General features: G+C 39.2%; 1 protein-coding gene across 12 annotated transcripts in view; it reads right to left on the minus strand.

Moving 5' to 3' along the window:
• The window catches only part of DLGAP1 (DLG associated protein 1), a 307,198-nt gene that overhangs the window by 270,368 nt on the left and 18,637 nt on the right, over positions 1–18,193 (minus strand). The window contains exons 1-2 of one of the 12 annotated variants that reach the window (XM_081013094.1): positions 16,036–16,131; positions 14,954–15,083 (exon numbers count right to left, since the gene is read on the minus strand). The exons of 8 other annotated variants lie outside the window; for them this stretch is intronic. The gene's annotated coding sequence lies outside the window, so the exon portion shown is untranslated. Of the gene's footprint in view, positions 1–14,948; positions 15,084–15,577; positions 15,847–16,035; positions 16,132–18,193 lie in introns of those variants that run through there. 3 more of the 12 variants (XM_081013093.1, XM_081013092.1, XM_081013095.1) reach the window with 3 other exon arrangements.

Here is an 18,193-nt window from a genome sequence, read left to right on the forward strand (position 1 = left end):
GGCGTGAGCCAATTTTTATTCTAAAAGTGCGGCCAAGAAAAAAAGAGTTTGAGAACCATTGAGCTAGAATGTTGGCTGAGGAAGAGAGGGTTCAAGGCATTAAAGTAGGTCTTCCCCATCGCTTGGCATTTTTGGTAGAGTCATACAAATGACCCCGTGTAATTTGGTGGCGATGGCTGCTAAGAGTTTTGTAATACATCCAAGACATTTTATTATTGGTGGCAATTTTAGTAGCAAAGACAGTGTGCTTGGTGTTGTTGTCAGGAGTACAGCACAACTTGCATCAAGCAGTTGAGAGCTTGACTCCTTGGTAAATCTATTTATTCATGCCTTGTTGGGCACATGTCATGCTAATTATACTTTGCCTTGTTATTTGAAAAGAAGAAACTTTTTAAAAAGAAATAAATAACCTTTGCTAATAGTTTAACTGATGAGTTTTGTTCCTGGTGCAAATGCATCCTCAAATATAAAAGGGAATAAAGTTGTAAAAACTAGGGGTTTCTATCTGCTCTCTGTCTGGGACAAGCAACAATGTGAATCAGGGTGATATGTGGGCCTTAACGCTCTCTTGAGTTGAAGTTAGTGATGCCAATAACTTGTTCCAAAGTCAAATTAGGGTCCTCACAAAGCCTCCTATTGTTTTCTTGCTCTGTTATTTTCTGACCTTATAGCTCTCTGTTTTCCTGCATCTCTGTGAAAACTCTAAGACTGTTGGATCATGGGCTTTGTAACATGTGAAAGTGTTCAAAATGTTGCCAATGGAGAAGCATGGCAGTGGAAGATTCTACTACACCCTCCCCCCCCCAGCTAAAAAAACATTTAAATTTCTTCAAAATCCTATATTGCTCTGATTTAGAATAGCAACAACAACAACAACAACAACAACAACAACAACAGGACGTTTTGGTAAGATAATAAATGGGGGAAGTACTACAATCCTCCTTGACATTCCTAGTCCCTATATGCCACTTTTTATTGAATATTCTGCTGGGTTTTCTTGCTAACTAGAATGTTTGCAGAATTACAGCTCTAAGGGCTTCTTGCTTGGGAATTGGTTATGCTCATTGTCTTATCCTGCATAGTGGCTGAGGATCCCTCCCTCCAAAACACATTTTCATTATTTTTGTTTAGATCAGGGGTCAGCAAACTTTTCTAGCTGGGGGCCAGTCCACTGTCCCTCAGACCTTGTGGGGCGCCAAACTATATTTCGAAGGGGGGAAAAATGAATGAATTCCTATGCCCCACAAATAACCCAGAAATGCATTTTAAATAAAAGGACACATTCTGCTCATGTAAAAACACGCTGATTCCCGAACAGTCTGCGGGCCGGATTTAAAAGGCGATTGGGCTGGATCCGGCCCCTGGGCCTTAGCTTGCCTACCCATGGTTTAGATCAAGAGAGCCTTACTGATGCTCTGGCCAAATTCCTGGGAAAGAATTCCCCTGGAAATGCTGCTATATGGTGGCATAGTGGCATTCTCAGGAGAGTTATTAGAGACTAAAAATGATTGCTTTCAGTCATCTTGAAGTTTTCACAAGGTGGATCTGGGTCAAAGGCATCTTACTGTAATGCAACAGTAAAGATCCTGCAACATCCTGCAAATGCCTCGAAATATTTCCTTATTTCTGCATAGGCACAAAGCTTCTCCTTTATACCACATGCACCACCACTTTCTGCCATCTTCCCTATTGTTATGTTTCCTAAAATGAACACTTAATAGTTTCTTGTTTGTAAAACAAACCCATTGCCCTGCCAGTCAATCCTAAACTGTTCAAGTGAGACCTTGACACCAGTTCACTGGCACTGTGCAAAAAAGAAAGAAAGGGGGAAATAAAGAACAGTCTCCTTTGGGAGGCTGTGGACTCTTCTTCCTTGGAGGTTTTAAAGCAGAGATTGGGTGGCCATCTGTCATGGATGCTTTAGCTGAAATTCCTGCATTGCAGGGGGTTGGATGAGATGACCCTTGGGTCCCTTCTATGATTCTAAGAAAGATGCCTAAAAGAACTATGCTTTTCTCTATAGGAACGAATAGCTGGTAAGACACCCAACTATGGCTTTGAACAGTGTTTGGACAGAAGGAACATGGAAAGCTGCTGATGCTACTTCTCTATAATCTTCTATAAATCAAATGTAAACTCTTTACAAGTCATAAGGTGTTATCAATTTCTACCCAGTATCAAAGAGCTGGCCTGGGATTTATTGTCAGTTTAACATAATAAAGCACATGCATATCACACAGTTCTCTCAGTTGTCCAATACTGCATGGATTAGGACTGTGTATGTATGTATATATTTCCAAGTGAAAAATTCAAACCAAATTCAGCTTATGCCCTATTAATTTTCAAAAAGATATGAAACATTTGCAGCTGACACAGATTGCTCTTCAGCTGCCCAACACAGAAGCTAAGACATGGTCATAGAATTTCCAGCTGTTGGCACACCCAGAAATAATATCCAGCAACAATGAAACATCTGGATAGTCTGTCAGCAACATTAGTTACGGAGAGTTCTAATGACACGCATGTCACTATTTGCCACCTTACCTAGCTAGTTTGTTGCTGCCATATTTTTTTAAACAGTGTATCTGCAGTCTTGCCTGAGCTACACAAGTCTGTGCAAGAAGAAGAAGAAGAGGAGTTTGGATTTGATATCTCGCTTTCTCACTACCCAAAGGAGTCTCAAAGCTGCTAACATTCTCCTTTCCCTTCCTCCCCCACAACAAACATTCTGTGAGGTGAGAGGGGCTGAGAGACTTCAAAGAAGTGTGACTAGCCCAACGTCACCCAGCAGCTGCATGTGGAGAAGCGGAGATGTGAACCCAGTTCCCCAGATTATGAGTCCACCGCTCTTAACCACTACACCACACTTTGTATTTACATTCCATGATTCAAATTCAACTGTTCCATTCTCAGGTTCACTTCATTTACATCTGAACTGTGATCCACATATCAGAAAATCAATAAAATTATTTTTTCATATTTTTGAGACCAGAGCATACAAAAATACAGAATTTCTTTGAAAAGTGAATACAGTGGTACCTCGGGTTAAGTACTTAATTCATTCCGGAGGTCCGCTCTTAACCTGAAGCACCACTTTAGCTAATGAGGCCTCCTGCTGCTGCTGTGCCGCCGGAGCACAATTTCTGTTCTCATCCTGAAGCAAAGTTCTTAACCTGAGGTACTATAACTAGTACTATTACCTGAAGCGTATGTAACCCGAGGTAACACTGTACAGTAAAACAGCATTCTTATGGAAAGCACCCCATTGAAGCTTGCTGTGACTATGTGTAAGCAGAATAAAAAGTAAACATTGTTCTTCAACAACAACACCATTATTTTCTACAACATGTTGAGGCATTTTAATTTTTTTTTAGCTTCTCATTGATTTTAACAATAATTTGAATGTTATAGCTGTATTTAACTGATATTTGTAGTTTTACTCTTTCCATACACTGCTTTGAAATTTTATTACAATCAAGCATGTATAATTTTTTGTGTGAAGTATAAATAAGTAAAGCTTACAACAGCTCATGACAATCCATGACTAAGACATGTGGGAAGGAGGCTTTGTTGGCAAGTAACACCCTGTGCTCAGAGGTCTGCACCAGTTGCTGAATTGCTGCTGGGCCGAGTTCATACTTCTATACTATTGACAGCCTGGAACCAGTTAACCTATAAGGTCACCCTACCCCATGTGTGCCCACTTCCACAGCTTTGATAGCAGAATTGGCACTACTACAGGTGCCTCATAATACCTGTAAGAACTTGATCATATGGGACCCAAATACTTGAAGAAGTGCTCCTTCCAATAAGTTAAGATATGCGGCGGGGCCCCTGCTGATAGTTTTGCCATTGCATTAAGCTCATAAAATGGTGACTCAGGTTAGGGCCTTATCGGTGGTGGTGCTCCAGCTCTGGAATGATCTCTGCCAGGAGATTTGAGTTGCCTTCTAATTGGCTAGTTACCACCAGAGTTTGAAAATGCATCTCTTCAGGAGGCAATATTCTGAAATGATTATGGTTTTAGCAAATTTAATGTTGTGATTACTACAGTAGTTTGCATTTTTTTGTAATATATGGACATGCTACGTGTTGGTCAGTTATTGGAATATATGTTGATGGACAGTCAATGAATACAATTTTAAAAATTAAAATAGTAACTAAATAACTGCAGTCTCCCAAAACTTTATAGATTACTACACTTCCAATTTTTAAAATGTAGTTTAAAGAGAGATTATTGCAGCACTTTCCTGATCCATTCCTTTGCCCAAAAGATATGAACAAAGTATTATACAATGCTTTCTGCATTCTCTCCTTAGAAATCTGCCTACCTTGAGGGCCTGCAAGCTGTTACTTCAGTATGCACACATATTCTTCCCTGACCTAAATTGTAAGAGACCAACTTCAACAATCGTTATGTGAAAACTAATTCTAAACACTGAATAGCTCTAGCACACTCTGTAACTAGAATGGCTCTTCAGAAGTAAATCATTACAGATGCATTAGGAAAGCTGCCAGAGTAATAATTACAGAAGTATGAGGTGTCATATCAGCTTCGATGTTATTCTTATTATATACCAGTAACCAGACTGCAGTCTCCATTCTGTTCATTTTGCAACTCTAGTGGAGAAACACACTTATATTCCTTGCCAAATTTGCAGTAATCAGCATGTCCTTTAGAAACGTACACGCAAGTAGTCATAGAACAAAAAATAAAATTGTCGTGAGAATGGGAATTTTTGCAGCAAGGGCTTCAGCAGGTGACTGGCTTCAACTCTTTTGTTTCCCCACCTCCACCCCAAGGCTCCACCCCATCTTGACCATCTGATGACCATCTTATTCTGCATTCCAAAATAAGTGAACTCCAACTCAGACATTAAGAATGTCTGGAAGCTGCAAGAAACAATAAAATTAGATGTCCTAGTGAGAAAGTGACAAAGACAGTCATCCTCACTGCTACGGAAGAGGAATTTGGTTGGTTGGCTGGAGATGTTTTGTCACTCATCCAGTGTTGTGGTGTAAATTTAATTTGTTGCTGTGGTTTTATTTTTTTAATATTGTTGTTATAATTAATTAATTAAATGTGTATACGGCCTTCATCCAAAGATCACAGAGTGGCTTGCAACATAAAAACACAAAATGAGAACACGAACCACATAATAAAACAAAAACCAATAACCTTCCCTCCTACAAACACGTTTAAAAAGCCATAAAATGTTAACCAAAGTTGCCAGGTGAGCCTCGCTGGGGAGAGCATTTCATAAATTGGGAGCCACTGCAAGAAAAAGGTCCATTCTCATGTTTCCGCCCTCCAGACCTCTCATGGAGGAGGCACACAAAGAAGGGCCTCAGATGATGCATTACATAACCTTATGTGGTACCCCATTCTGGGACTGGTTTTAATGAAGACTGGAATACAAATCACCTATACAGAAATAGACTGGAATACAAATCACCTATACAGAAATAGTTACTGGAAGGGAGTGGGGTGCTTGCCAGTTTTGCCTTGCATGCTGATGCCTGTAGAGTTACTGACACAACAAAAGAAAGAGGAGCGCCTGACATGTTTCACTTGTAGCCACTAAGGTTGCTGCACGACATGCCTGGAATTTTATTGTCTAGAACTAGTCTCAGATTATTGAATCATTATTACTTGTTTCAAGTATCATCTGAATCCACTATACTTACTCCTATGAACCTATCTGGAAATATATGCTAAGGAATCCAACAAAAACATTATCGAAATGCCCTACAAATCAGAAGGTGTTTCTAAAAGGATTACCACTTTGATAAGAAGAGATGAGAAAATAAGACTCCAACATTTCAGCTGACATGATAGTTCTGACCCTCCCTCTCCAACAGATTACCCACACTGCCACAGCTAGGCTCAGATCTATCATGGTAGAAATGCTCAACAATATTAAGTTTAGGGAATATTCTTACAATCTTCACAGTTACGAATGCGCAGATCGTGTCCCTTTATTTTATTTTAATTTTTCTGTTACCCTCTCTACAGTAACAGATAACCATTTAACCTTTGTAGAGGTCTCGGATATGTGCTGAGTTTTAAAACAATAAGTGTGCTTATAAGTGTGTTTTCTCACCTTGAAAAAGCCATTTCCCCATCCCATTTGTGTAACAGTTTGTGCATTTAGCTGCTAGTCCTGGAACGGTCAGCACTAATAGCACATTATCTAGTTCCATCAAGCACCTTACGTTCGCAGAATAGCGCTGAGAGTGACAAACGTTCCGCTCCACCTTTTCAGAAGTTTGAAGAATCCCCTACACTGCAGGCTATGTATATTTAAATAATGGATTAATAAAATGTGGCACATTTTTCCAAAGGTTAACACAATCTCTTCATTTATGCAAAGAGTACACAATACTGTAGAAAGAAACATTTGAGAAACTATGAATGTAATTTATTAATGTAGTGGGTATGAGTTACTCGTGCGTAAACTGGTGCCTCTATAGGCTAATTTGCCTTGTTAAACCTTTCTGACTGCACAGCCCTTTCTCATCGTGGCTGCCTCAGTCGCAGGCAGAATCCGTCAGTGGGCGTTTCTTGAACCTCTTCCAACATAAAAGTTGTTTGACACCCAGTCTCCTCCTCCTCTCACTGTGCGGGAGTCTTCTGTGCAGGGAGGGCGTGGGTAGCGGAGGACCTGTGCCCTCCTCACTGAGGTCCAGTGAAGAGTCCTGGAGCCCTCTCTCCGATTCCCCCATCTGCCCCCCTTTATCCCTGGTGTTGCGCTGATTTGCTTCCCCCTCTACTGAGCTGTTTCTCCCCCTGCTGCTGGGTCCTTCGCCAGCATCATCTAGGAGCCTCCCCTTCGCCTCTCGCTCCGATGTCAGTTCCCTGACAATTAACTACATTAAACAACATGAAACAATGATACATGTATTAATAAGCATACAGCATTTGCCTTACTAGCATGATCTGATAAGTTTTCAGACTAATGAGTTATTTTTAGCAAAACAACAAAAATGCAAATTAAACAGGCAGTGTCCATTGGTAATGGCATTTTGCTAATTATTGTTATTATCTATTATGACTATGTTGTGCATCTGACATATTGTTATGGATGTTTTGTACATTTATAGTTTTCATTTTAACTAAAAGAAATGACAAGTGGTATAAAAGCCTCTTGTCAAAGCTGAGGATGAAGCTCATAAGCCTTGAAGCTCTATGCAGCCTTGGTACATAATAATTCAATTTTGAAAAAGATGATGCGCAACCAACTGTACCTAGCTTTCCCCCTCTCAGCCACCAATAATCTCTCCCCACAAAAGAAATTAAACTGAATAGACTTGGATGCCACCATGAAGGGTCCATGAAATTACTCAACTATGGAGGCAATCTCAAGATTGGCGCACCCATGAGGCAAGGTGAGGTCACTCAGTGAAGTCCTCAGGCAGTAGAATGCACAGGGGCAGCAGATCCAGACTCCAAGGAGCACATCGCCTGATCTGCTGCCTCTTTAGCAGCCCCACCACCATAATGCTACAGTGGAAGGAGACGCTACTGGTCTCTTTCCACCCTTGTTCCCAGATTAGCTCTTTATTCCTCCCTCATTCCCGATGTTGATCTTTATTCCCCTCTTGTCCCTGATGTAGATTCTTATTTTTATCTGTAAACTGGCTTGAGTACAATCAGGGGAAATGGTGGGAAATAAATAAATACATGAATACATAAATATCCATACCTCTTCAATCCATGGTCACAACCCCCATTAACATTGCACAGTAGGAATTTCTTTCTACTGACTTTAATGGAAATAAAGAAATAAAATCTCCACATTACCAATTGGCCCATCCATATCACCATAACAGAGCACAGGATATGATGCATTTCATCATAGGATACCACCATCAGTATATGAACCCCACAGATGAAGGCCATAACTCAACACAGGACTATGCCTATTTCTTTGGCCTTGGGTCATGCACACTTATCAAGCTCAGAATGGGAAATTAGCAGACAGCCCCCCTCCCAAATGTTCAGAGCTGATCCCACTCAATCTTTTCACGGGAGATAATACTAACGGTTAAAACCTCTAATATGTTCTTTTTCTTCCTAGCAGCCAGGCTAATAATGATGAGATACTGAAATAATTTGGAGAGTGCTTCTTTGACAAATTGGTGCAATAAAGTATAGCAAATAGCACTTGTGGAAAAACTGACTAATAAAATAAAATAGGAACAGGGTTTGAAGAATAAAGACTCTTTTGCAACTGACTGATATAGCTCTGCGTGAAAAGTTATATGGGTGAAAAGGAAATCAGAAGACTCCCTTTGGTTTGCTTTCCGTGCAAATGGTTGTCTGGGGTGGGAACTAAATTATGTTATGCGGATATTATGTTGGAGGATATTGCTTAATCACCATCTTCCGGGTTAGGATGGGATATTTTATTTGATGTGTAATAATGTTCTTATAAGTTACAATCTAATAAAAAATCACCAGTCTGGCCATAGCATTCTGCACTAGCTGAAGCTTCCAGACTAGACCCAAGGGCAGCCCCACATAGGAATGTATTGCTTTGAACATTTCTGTTGGACTGGCCTATGACAACATTTTATGGTTTATGTATAATGACATAATATATAAGCATAAAAACATTACAGCATATGTTATGGGTTCTTTCTCTGTTATTTATATATTTAAGATATGTGTTTTCCACCATAAAAATAAACCTTCTAATTGATTCAAGACAAGAAACTTGATTCATATAGAATATTCATAAACAACATAATATAAATAAAATTACAGTAATAAACACAGCCTTTTAAAAGTGAACTTGCCAAAAAGTCTGTACCACCCAAGTACAGCTAGCATCAAAATGCCTTGCTGAATATAACTGAGGTATAAATAATTTTAGTATATATACAATGGTGCTATTTTTTAATACCGAATGTGGGCACAAGGCAGGAGCCAGCTGCCATTCTTCTAGTCTAAAGAATACTGTTAACATTTTCTTTCTTCTTTACCTTCTATAAATTGGTAGTGAACTTTGCTAAAGTTGGCTCACCCTGAGTTTTTTTCCATGGCATCAAGTAAGTTCATACATAATGCCAAAGCACACAAATGAATTCCTGTCCTTTTCATACTCTCTTCCTGTCTTCACAAACTTCATTAGTTACCTCCTGCTTCACCACATGCCATTGTTTGTCATCACACTCCATTCATGTGAGATCAGAAATAACTTCAACTTAAGTAATGAGACTTCTTCATTCTTTCCTCTCCTTGCAGCTATATCTCAAAATCTGCCCCAGAGGTTTGGAGGATACTTCATAGGGATGAAGGCGAAGTCACATTGTGTGAGAAGAAGTCTGTTCAGGCAGACTTGGATTCTGCTCACTGCATTAATTCCTTGCAAAATCAACTCTTACATACTCCATATTTTCCCAAAGTGGACTCTTCACCTCTTAGGGATATGAGAAGTACATTACTGCAGTATGTCACTAATTTTCTTTATACTTCACTGACAGTCAAAATTAGTTCCACATATATATAGTCAAAATTATCACAACACCCAATAATTGATTTGGCTCCACAGTGCAACACTATGAACATCTACTCAGAAATAATCCCATTTAGTTCCCTGGGACTTGCTTCTATGTAATCTTAAATTTTTAGCTGGGGAACTTTCTTATACTGTTTTTGGCTACTGGGATTAAGAAAGGGTAGAGCATGAATTCCACACATCATCATCATCATCATCATCATCATCATTATTATTATACAAATTGCCTTTTACATAAATTTTAAAGTGATTTAGAAACATACAATAAAAACAACTAAAAGCAAGTTTCAAAATAAACTCCCAAAGGAGATACATAATACACAGAGACATATAAATATGCATGTATTTTTTTCTAGTTGGAAAAAAAAATCATGAGAAACAGCTAAATTCAAATCAAATCTTGGTCAACCAACAGTTCAGATTTCCTGTAGGTTAGGGATCATGATACCCCACAGGTGCACTTGTGCCTGAAGGACCTTTTCTGGTGTCTCCCCTTATCTAATTAGGCACCCACAACAGTTTCCACAATTTGCAAATGTGGCCACAGGCCCAAAAAGGATAGTGCCCCTGCTGTCAATAAACCAGTATGACTGGATTGGGTCATGAATAATGTCAACACAGAGCCTGACATTACATGACCAGCCCTACATCCAGTGCTAACTGTATTCCCTGCACACTGAATACAATTATAATTGTTCCTAGGAAACACGTTTTAAGCTGTCCTCAAAATGCCACTGGGTTGCATTACATTGGCACTGATGTGAAGGGTTTCCTCATTTTGAAACAATGGTTTGAAGTCAGCTAGGAAAACCTAGGTAAGAGAAAACACAATTGGCTTTAATACTACATATATAGGCTTTCGATGTTCTCAAGCAGATGTGATTCATTATTGGTCATGCAGAGCCATTGGTTCTTTTTTTTAATAGTGCCAGACACTATACAGTGGTACCTTGGGTTACATACACTTCAGATTACATACGCTTCAGGTTACACACTCCGATAACCCAGAAATAGTGCTTCAGGTTAAGAACTTTGCTTCAGGATAAGAACAGAAATCGGGCTCCGGCGGCGCGGCGGCAGCAGGAGGCCCCATTAGCTAAAGTGGTGCTTCAGGTTAAGAACAGTTTCAGGTTAAGTACGGACCTCCGGAACGAATTAAGTACTTAACCTGAGGTACCACTGTACCTACAAAACAGCATGACCAGATGATTCATCCAGGCGGGAGACTGGAATGCACTGGAAATGTTTCAGTTCTAGCAAGAAGACATCAATAACTGCACTTACTCATCTTTTCAGGTGGAATCATCAAACTGTACCCTACATACTGCTTGGAGTAGAATTTTGCAGCAGCCCAAGTTCAAAAAAGGGGCACAACAATATAACCAAACACTTGCACTAAACATGCACAACTTTGCCATCACCTATGCCGTCTATCTTTTTGCATTGGTTTCTTCCGCCTGCACACTGTAGCTATTTGTTTGTTTGTTTAAAGCTTGATTTGTGTTTATAACAGAATCATAGAATCATGGAATTGTGGAGATGGAAGGGACATGGGCCATCTAGCCCAAATCCCTGCAAAGCAAGAATCTTTTGCTCAACGTGGGGCTTGAACCCAGGACCCTGAAATGAAGAGTCTCAAGCTCCACTGACTGAGCTATCGCAATACATTCAATAATACTTATTTTAGTTAATGTACATTAAAACTGGGTCAATCCACCTTGCCCCAAGAGGCAAGGTGAAAATATTCCTCTCAACCAGATATTTGGCTGATTAAACAATCTATGACCTTTTAAATGGATTTTTTGGGGGGGAGGGGAGATATTTTTATTATTATTATGTTACGCATTTTGTATTTTATGTTGTAAACTGCCCTGGGATCTACAGATGAAGACCAATACAAAAATTTAATAAATAATATCACAAACTCTCGCAGGAGCCTACCACCCCCATTCTGTTTATTTATTAATTTATTCACAATCAATGCAATGTGGAAATCATTTAAGTAAAATACGCATAAGCTGCAATCAACCTGAACAACTGAATTTATACTCGGGGCTTGCTCCAGAATTTAAATTCAATATACTATGCATAAAATACACGTAACAAAGGGATCTGTAATATTTCTGAGAGATATTATTCTATTGTGTGTGTGTGTGTGTGTGTGTGTGTGTGGTTGTGTGTGTGTGTGTGTGTGTTTCGTACCACTATTCCAAATATTAAATACTTACTGGCGCTAATATCAAAAGCTTATTAATACTACTAGTGCCAGGGCAGATTATTTTTATGACAGTTGAACAAGGTTGACATATAATGGTATTACAAGTTGATAATTCTCAGCTTATTGACTATAATAAGCTGCTGGGACAATTGCCATGACAAAAGAGACCCATCAAAGCAGCCTAAATTTATTTCACTGGTCCATTAGTGCTGTAGTCCAAAATTTGGAGTCCAGCTGTCCTACACACTGCACCACAGAAACACACACACAAATTCAATCTGCTTTATGAAGCTAAACATAGAAAAATATAGGTAGATTTCACTCATCATGCGTTGTAGTAAGATTACTGATGTCTAAAGATGTCTTCCCCCTTCATATATACTCTCGTGTGATATTGTGGAAGAAGCTTGCAGTGTTAATAATCAATCAATGCTTGCTGATCTTAACACAGAATTTATATTCCTTTAACAACTGTCAAATCAAACACAATACCAAAGGTCACCTCTCTTCTAACATCCTTAATATGAAAGGTGTAAAACAAGGGTGTATTCTTGCTCCCCTTTTTTATTTTTATCAGATATTTCAGAGCACATTAAAAAAAAAGAAAGAATCACATGCCCCCAAAATCAAACAAAGTCCAGTCCCACTGTTACTGTATGTGGATGATGCAGTCTTATTATCACTGATGAAGATAAGTCTGAAACGTCTTTTATTCTCCCTGATTTCCTATAAACTCTCAAAAACCAATAAACTCTCAATAAATTATGAGAAGGCAAAAATTCTGGTCTTCTCTAATTTCCAGAAATTAGAGAAATGGAAAATAAGAGGACAAGAAATCCAACAAGTAAAGGTGCACAGATATCTCGGAATTTTATTCCAGAGCAACTCAGGTTAGTGAAACCATCACACAAGTGCTATAAAACAGGCAAAGTGGTAGTTCACTTTTATTTTCAGAAAGGTAACCAATTTATACCAGCAAAAGTATCATCCCAGCTACTTTTTGGGATCCCAATATGGATACAAGCATATAATAGTGATTTAGATAAGATACACTCAAGTTTCTTGAGACATATCCTGGGGCTCCCAAGTTCAATCAAGTATGAGACAATGTGTGCAGAACCAGGTATTCACACAATGGAATAAAATACTGGTTGCGTTGCCATTTCCATTCCCAACCTTCAAGTCTGCTTTCTGACTTACTTAAGGACTGTCACAAATCCAGACAGTTCCAAAATCAGATCTGTTGGTATTGACTTGGAAATCTTTTTTTTTACATAGCTGTTTATTTGTATATATTTTAAACTTTTATATATGGATGTTTAATGATGGCCTATATTTGTATTGCCTAATAAAGATTTGGCAAAGTAAGTATATATACTCAAAAGAAAAAGGTGAGACTTCAAAACACCATGTCCCCATCTGAGAATTTGTTTTTAAACAAATTATGCAGGTTCTCGTGCATTTTTATGATACTGATCACATGCAACACTTCCAAAACCAACATTTTAGGTTGAAAATTGAAACTAGTAACCACAAAATCTGTTTACTGCTGTATACTTGCAAGTGAAAGAGGTTTTAAGGCAGTCAAAAATAAAACCTTACTTTCTAAAATACATATTAGCACTTCATACTATATTTCCACCCAACACCCCAGTGCTCTCAAACTAGAGGACTATAGAAGGCTAGCATAAATAGAAGATGGAAACTTGGAGCTGGGAATAGAAAAAATTCCAAGCAGATGGGCTATGTACACGGGTATGAAAACATACAAATCTGGGGATACAAAAATAAGGACAGTCCTGATGGAACTGATTAAAGGTAAATCTAGTCCAGTATCTTATTCTCAACAAGATACCTCCAGGAAGAACACAAGCAGAACATGAACACCACAGCACTCTCCCTGCTCACATTTCCCAGCAACTGGTATTCAAAAGCATTGCACATCCAACCATGCTGGTTCATTTTTTTCATTTGAACTGCAGATTCTTCCTACAATTTCCCCACAGGGAAACTGAAATCCCCAAAGTCCTGTCGCACTGTAAGAATCCAATCCTTGGCCCCTAGAAACAGAAAAGCATTCAAACAGCAGGGTAGAGGGGGAAGAACCACACAATTTGGCTTAAATAAATTGAAAATAAATCCAACCAAATACCAGAACGCAGAAATCCTCTTCTGACTTGCTAATTAAAATTATTAAGTGTCCAAACACATACCCATTAAGTTACTTTAGAGCCTGGAACTAAAGACCTAGTTTTAAGAACTACTTACCCATATCTACTAAAATATTTTTTATCACAATCAGTATTTAAAATGTATTCTAAAAAAACTGCCATCTCATGAACAAACACCATTGTAACATTCAAACGACAGAGGGTTTTTTAAAAGTTCTATGTTTGTTAAATGACTAAGGCTACAACTAGGAGTAGGGAGAAGTTTGTCCACTCCGTATTTGGGAGCAAAATGTTCTGATTTACACCTCCTGGACTGCGGTACCCTATGTGGTACTGTCCAGATGTTGATGGACTACAACTCCCACCAACCCTGATCATTGGTCATGCTGGCTGGAGTTGGAATCCAACAATATCTGGAGAGCAACATGTTGGCTACCACTGTTCTGCACCACACTGTGAAGTGGAATGAAGGAGTACAAATTAGTCCACACTTCCTCATACTGCAACTTACAGATTAATGAGGTAGCCTGAGAGCTGCCTTTTACTTCATTTTAATTCTTAAACATGGTGCACATGGAAGCAACTGTACCAGCAAAAGTCAACTCACATGCAAACTACTCTACATCAATTTACAAGCATACTTGTACATAACAAAACCGGGGTGGCTTATGTCTTGGAGGGGGCCCTGAGCAAAATACCCACTGGAGAGCTTCTTCTCTGTCAAGTGAGTCCTGATAAGCTTACCTGGAAGTAGCAGGTAGCAGCACTTTGTCTCAGGTTGCAAATGTCGCAAACAGTAATTTGCACTGACATAGCACTGCTCAGAACACTGAGCCAGATTTTTTAAAAAGGGGAGCCCAGAGCAGGCATTAGTGGTGGATCTGAGGGCACCTACAGTTGCCTAAATATACCACATGACAATACCTATCCTGCATAAAGCTACACACTTATATGAACTTTACATATAACAAGCTACATGTACTTGTATTCTATATAGAGAAATGTTATTCATTTAGGAATTCCTTGGATGCAAACCTTACAAGATTTTAGAAAAGATGGTATTCCTTGAAAGCAGAAGTTGAGAATGTGAAGGATAGTCTCCTCACAGGAAATTCACCAGGTCATTCCATTGTTGCAATCCTAGGCACACTGACTAAGGAATAGGTTCCACTAAAGTCAAAGGGACACAAAAAAGACATTAAAGTCCACAATTAGCTTCTTCACTTAACTCTTTTCTTACTCTGTTGTATGAGATGCAATGATTTCACTACTCCATGAACCAGGAACAGAGAAATAAGAAAATGCATATAAGCTTACTCACTTATTAATACTGATAGTGAAAACTAAAATGCCTAGTGAAACTAAAACACTTGACTCTAAATGGGAAAATGATATCCCAGTCAACATAAATCAGAGTAGCTTGACTGCATGCTAAAATCTTCCAGATATTATTAGGAGCAAGTGAGTGGCATCACCCATTTTACAAAGACAAAGGAAAAAATAAGCATATTAGGAGATACTATGTTCCAACTAAGTGTAATTAAAGTGGCGAGCCATTTCCAGCAGCATCGTGATGTTTCTATAAAACATGGTATCTCAAGAAGTATCTATAACATAATTATATCACTTCAATTTAAGCAGATATCTTCATTTACTTTTAGTACCTTCAGTAGAGGCAAACACAATAAAGCCGTTTAGCAACTATTACAGGGAAGATAAAGGAAACTGCCAGTTTATAGCTCCATTGGGAAAGCAAGTCAATCATGGAGGACAATAGGCTGAAAATGCTTGAAGCATTCCTGCTCAGATCTCTTCCCCTCCCACTTACAGAAATAATTATCTGCCCTATTCAACTTTCTTTCATTAATGCTTTGAAAAAAAGAAAAAACCTGAACAGCTACTCATCACATCTTCAAAAGATAAACAAGAAAATGGATTCCAACTGTTTAGAACAGTTTTAAATTTAAAATTCCAAAGGTAATTTTTAAAAAACAGGCTGACTATAAATAAAAGCTTTCATAGAACAATTTTATGTTAAGGGGAGGGGATTTAAATCTTTATTCTTTTAATTATTCAGGATTTGTAATCCTATATTGGGAACCTGAACTCAACAGGATTATACCATGTATATTATCAGCGTAGGTATACAGGAGGTGTCTTATCCCAAGTCAGGCTTTAGGGTATATTCTAGAAATGGCCAGGGATTGCAAAAGTTGTAGTTCAACAGCATCATGGGATCCAAGGTTGAACAACAGAGTTCTAGAACATTCAACTATAAAAAGCATGATTTGATATAATAATGTAGAAATCCTATAGCAGGATCTGCTGGGGGTGATCTGCAGCTGAGCTGGAAGGTTCTTGGTGCAGCTGGGCTAAACTGGGCTTACCTCTCTCACCCTCAATTCAGCATTATCTCCCCCATCTCAGCCCAGTCAGGACCAGATAGGTGACTTGAGCCCAGTGGATCCTGAACAGGTGTAAGCCATGAAAAGGGGTGTTTGGGGCGGGCAAGGAAGCGGCAGGATTGGGGGTGGGGGGCTTCAGCTGGATCGTAAACCCCTCATCTCAGTCTGGCAATCCAGTATATTAACCTGGCAAAAAGGCTGGTGTAACTCAAACATTTTAAAGGCTTGTTTTCCATCTGCCAGGCCTAGGCTGGATCAGTCAGTGACAGCTTCCTTGCTTCATGGGGTTTGGATCTGGTGTAACTTTAAGCTGACTTAATTTACACCAGCTTCCTTTACACTAACTGCTTGTGTATAGAATTGATCCCTTCCACATCTTGACTAAGCAAACGGGTTAACACTGTGAACACTGCAACAATCAAGAGCTGGTTGGTGACTATATTTATGGCTGACCAAATCAATACTGGGATTTCAAAATAAAGAGCACTTATGGGGGCAGTGCTCTTTGAACAAATTAGATTAAGGGTTGGGAATCTCTCGTCTGTGGGTGTAATTAGGCATGACAGTGTTCCCCAAACCACCCACACCTGACATCATATGTGATGTCAAACATGTGGCAGGTAAGGACATGGTGCCAAAGGAACAAATGGGAACTCAAGAGTGAGTTCCTGATTGATCCTTAGCAAAGGATTCACTGACAGTAAGACTCATTGGCACTAATGGAATTGGGTAGAGTTTTTAGTCACCACACACGTGTGAAATAGCGGGCAACTGAAACACCCCATCCTGCCCCCATTCCACCCTTTTAGTGACATCTTTTATGACATATATGGGTCACTTCCGGGTTTGCGTGCATATTTGTTACGCCTAAAATGGAGTTTGAGTGTAGTTCAGCCAAATGCAGCCAAGAAGCCATTTTATACTTGTTTTATTTGGGAGTTGCTCTTATAGACTCTTCTATTTTGGAGAGGAAGGGAAAGTATTTATATATGTAATAAAATTTTGGTTTTTGCATTCAAAACTGTGAGTTTCAGCTACGTGCTAGATAACAACTCTGAAGACAGAATGGGTATCTAAGGAAGAAAGACTAGCAATGTTGTTGTAAGAATGGCTTGCACTTTTCTTCTTCCACCCACAGATTTCAGTAGACGTAATGAATTTCAGACAAGATAATATGCTGTTAGAATGAGAGCAGGAAAAGACCCAGGAAAAAAATAGCACCAGGAAACATTAGTAATTTGACACAACTAGGGAAATATTTTAAGAACTTAAAGTATCATTTTGGCCTTTCCCCCTTGCTCTCCCATCCCATACATTTTACATCACTGGAGAGCGGCCTTCCTCAGTAACACTTCAATATTTGATGCCCACTATAAGAAGTATCAGGGACGCGGGTGGCGCTGTGGGTTAAACCACAAAGCCTAGGACTTGCCGATTAGAAGGTTGGTGGTTTGAATCCCCGCAACGGGGTGAGCTCCCGTCGCTCAGTCCCTGCTCCTGCAAACCTAGCAGTTTGAAAGCATGTCAAAGTGCAAGTAGATAAATAGGTGGGAAGGTAAACGGCGTTTCAGTGTGCTGCTCTGGTTCGCCAGAAGCGGCTTAGTCATGCTTGTCACATGACCCGGAAGCTGTCTGCGGACAAACGCCGGCTCTCTCGGCCAATAAAGCGAGATGAGCGCCACAACCCCAGTCGGTCACAACTGGACCTAATGGTCAGGGGTCCCTTTACCTTTATAAGAAGTACCACTTGAACATTTTTATTTTTTAAGTGCAAAATGTATAATGAATGCTACAGCATGAATACTAACATCTCATATTTTAATATTTCCTAGATAAAGCAATATGACAAGCCATTTTATATCAGCTTTATTTACA

This window comes from Podarcis pityusensis (assembly GCF_964106645.2).
Source record: "Podarcis pityusensis genome assembly, chromosome: 7".
NCBI classification, from domain to species: Eukaryota; Metazoa; Chordata; class Lepidosauria; order Squamata; family Lacertidae; genus Podarcis; species Podarcis pityusensis.